Below are 4439 nucleotides of genomic sequence, written 5' to 3' on the forward strand. Positions count from 1 at the left end.
AGATTTGAACTCAGGGCCCGTAACCTTCTGAAATTATCTAAATAATTTCAAGCATGCATTTTTGAAAGAATCATAACTATGGCTTTTTATCAGACTTTCAAAGGAGCTCATGAATTCAGTGAGAATAAGAATCACTGTGTTAACCCAACATACATTCTAGTGAGTAAGCTTTGGCAAATCATCTAGACTCCTTGAGTCTCAGGGATGGGGAGTAATGTTGGCACCATCTTGAGGTTCCATGGTCCAAAAGCCCTGCTGAAGAATGCTGGAGAAATGCTTAATTGATTTGGTAGTAATCTTTATGGTCTCTTACAGCTTTCAAACATTCTGTGATAAGTGATTCTTGATATTTGGATGCTTTCAAAAAAATAGAAAAGTATGGTCAGATGAAAGCAGAGAACTCATAATGACTTGTGTTTTCCTTTCTTGGATGTTGTGTCTTGGTTAGAAGGACCTACCAGTCTTTTGTTTTATTTTTTGGTCTTTTTTTTTTTTTTGGCCTTTTTTTAAGGGCCATACCCGTGGCATACGGAGGTTCCCAGGCTAGGAGTCAACTCAGCGCTGTAGCCACTAGCCTATACCACAGCCACAGCAACACTGGATCCTTCACCCACTGAGCAAGGCCAGGGGTTGAACCTATATCCTCATGGATCGTAGTCATGTTTGTTAACCCTGAGCTACAAAGGGAACTCCTTGACCTACCAGTCTTTTAAAACCATCTTCTCTCCCTCTTCCTCTCTTCCTCCCCCCTCCTCCTTATTTATGTTTAAACCAAACCATATTGAAAAGTTTAAACAAACAAGTTAAAACATAAAACAGCTCTGTTGGGATAGTGGATGGAGTTGGGAATGGTGATAGGAAGTCAGGAGCAGCACCTGGGCTCTGTCCCAACACATTTCCTTGAGCTGTTCCCAAAGCCAGAGAAACCCCTAGAAATACTCTCTACAGGAAGAAAACTACTTTCTAAGGGCACAGGAAGAGCACCACCAGATTAAAAACACTGCAGTCCTTCCTCAGCCTCCCTGAGAAGACACTCAGCACAGGTTCAAAGGCAAATACTGGGATTCTCTTCATTAGGCTATATTATTATGCTCATCGCCAGAAATATTTTTGCTTTTGTACCTCTAAAAAGAATCTGGAAAACTATGTGACCTCTTGAACATTTCAAAGTGGGGAGCTAAAATTTTTCATTGTAAGTTTTTAAATAAAAGATGGAATTTCCAGTACATTGTAAAGGTTGTCCTTTCATAATAAAAAAAAATTACATTATTTCTTAGAATTTATCCAATGGAATTAAATATTACAGTGATCTGATAACACTTATCACTTAAAAAATCCATAAACTAGTTCCCAATGATAGGAAATTTTATGATTCATTTTCTCTAATACTTATTTTATTTCACTTACTCTACAGAATTTTAACCTAGGATAATATATTTTTAAGCTTAAAGTATTTTCTTGATCACTATATCATATTCTTCTTGTTTTTTTTTTTTTTTCCTTGCCTTTTTAGGGCCGCACTAGTGGCATATGGAGGTTCCCAGGCTAGGTGTCAAAATCAGCCACCACAGCCATAGCTGCAGCCGCTCCAGATCGGAGCCATGTCTGCAACCTACACCACAGCTCACAGCAATGCTGGATCCTTAACCCACTGAGAAAGGCCAGGGGTCAAACCTGTGTCCTCATGGATACTAGTCAGATTCGTTTCTGTTGCACCACAATGGGAATTCCCTATATCGTATTCTTTACAAAATAAAAACATAAGTTGAAATGTAAAAGATCAATTTTAAAACCATAAATTTCTATGTGGTAAAATGTTTTCCTTTTTGATCGAGTTAGCATGACAATTAGTTTTAGTACACAGTAAAATGGCATAAACATACTCTAGATTTTGATAACTAACTTAAACTTTCCTATCTAAAATGCTATTAACAATGCATCTCTACATAAGAAGTGGGCCTTTTCCTCTTTTCATGTATCTTTGTAGGACTATTATTTATTCATACAATCAAATAAATTCACCATCAATTCCGTTCTTATACTTAATTCTTAAGGATCTTAACACTGACGAAATTTATTCACATGAATCAGTAAATGAAAGCTTATCATAGCAATGTCTCTCAATTCTTTGAACTCCTTTCAAGTCACATGCCCCAAATTACAGAGTGATTTAGTATCAATATTTAGTCAACAGTTTAGCATCTGTCCACTTAATTTGGTCTCCATCAAAGCAGATTAAAATAGAAAAATGGAAACTATTGGACTTTAAAAAGATTTGCCACACTCCCTATGATTTGAAGCATTCAAGTTCTCAAGGTCTAAACCAATATTTGGGATGGTCTCTGCCTGGCACACCTATGCTTTTCACACCTATTCTTTTCACATACAGAGGCAAGACCCCATAATAAATAAGAAGTTAGTAAAAGGTGTGATTTCTTTTGTAAAATGGGAGAAGGATACATTTGTAGGCAAATCGGTTTTAGGAAAGTGTACATGTTGGAGCTGAGAATCTGAGCACAGACTTACTTAAATTTTCCTTGCTGTGTACCCCTTTGTGAAACCAGGCTCATCCTAGTTTAAAGATTTCTGCCATAGCTCCTGGCGTGGTATTCTCCAGGTATTGAATAGAAATGTGGTGCTAACAATAGCTGGTGATATAATACAATCCACAGAGGACGCTGAGGGGTTATGTTCCCACTAAGGATTATCACCTTACTTCCTGTGCAAATAAACAGGACCATAAGTCATAGCATTATGATACTCAATGTTTGACCATCGGTCTTACAGAGGCCAGTTGATTAGTGTCCTAGTTCATAAGAGCACATAATATGCCTACTTACCAAAGTCAATATTTGGAAACTCCTAGATGGAAAACTGCCAAGCTTCTTGTACAAAGATAACCCCACTATCTGGGGGATTTGCCCTGCTTTAAGTTATGTCCACTTTTACTATCTGGTCCAGCTGCAGTCAACAGTGCATATGCATTGCACACACACACCACCACTACCACCACCACCCCTCTCCTCCACACCACCCCATACACCCTATATCATCCATCTTGGAAGCCAGTCTCTGGCAATTGAGAATTTCTATACAGGAGGATCTTGAGGTAGTAATCTGCTGGAAGAACAATAAAGTTTCAGTTTCAAAGCAAATGCACTATTTTTATGTTGGTGGTGACATTGGGGTGACTCTGGATGGGTATAGTTGTGGCAGCTAGGCTTGGACATGTCATACATTCTGTCATCCACAAAAACAATACAGCATGGATTTGGAAGCCTAGGGGTTTATAAAGGTAAGAAAGTAATGTGGGAAAAGCTCTTGTTTCAGAGTCAGGCTCTGCTTCTGTCATTTCGAATATGTTTTTATTTTATTTTATTTTATTTTTATTTTTTTGTCTTTTCTAAGGCCGCTCCCACAGCATATGGAAATTCCCAGGCTAGGAGTTGAATTGAGCTGTAGACACTGGCCTACACCAGAGCCAGAGCAACGCGGGATCCGAGCCGCATCTGCAACCTACACCACAGCTCACATCAACGCCGGACCCTTAACCCACTGAGCAAGGCCAGGGATTGAACCCACAGCCTCATGGTTCCTGGTCGGATTCATTAACCACTGTGCCATGATGGGAACTCCATCGAATATGCTATTTTAGACTCTCCAACTTTTAGGTTTCCATATGTAACATGAGGGAGATGAGCATTTCCAGAAACTGTTTATCAAAAAAAAAAAAAAAACCTTTAAAATGTTAATAGATCTGATGAATTCCCAACAGAAGGGAGCTCATGAGAAATCATACTTGTTATAGGCCCAAGGAGAATAGGTTTATTATACATATACTAATAAAAATTAAATATGTATGTATACACACATATATTAACATTGAATAGTATTATAGACATATGCTGAATGAGTTAAGGAAGAAAAGAAAATATAGATCGATAATATAGAAAAAATGGCATAGCACAGAACAACTGGTTGATGTTCTGTACATCAAGGTATAGGTCAGACAACCGTGTAAATCAGGGAGTTTTCATGTGACTTCCTATTATTCTTGGGTATGGTATACCAGTTCTTAAAGGGAGATTATTGCATAACAATAATGGTAGTGGTTTTTTTACATGCACATTACAAAATATGTCATTAAAAATACTAGTAGCACAAAGCAGTTACTCAATAAATATTTTTTGAATGAATGAAGACATGAATTCTGTCCTGAGCCATGGTGCAATATCCAAGTAGGGTAGGTAGGACTTGAACAGAGCAGCGAGAGGCAAAAAGAACAGAGAAGCTAGAGGCAAAAAGAGAGCAGAGGGCTTGAGCCACACTTAATGGAAACGAGCAGTATTATTACTCAATAGAATGATTATTAACCACAATTTTTTTGGCCACACTAATTGCACATGGATACTAAAAGCAAGTCTTCTTTTCTTATTCCA

The sequence above is a fragment of the Sus scrofa genome, chromosome 4 (assembly GCF_054392235.1).
Source record: "Sus scrofa isolate SSC_HxYL_T2T_F1_AM1 chromosome 4, Sscrofa_HxYL_maternal_Yorkshire_Landrace_v2.0, whole genome shotgun sequence".
NCBI lineage: Eukaryota > Metazoa > Chordata > Mammalia > Artiodactyla > Suidae > Sus > Sus scrofa.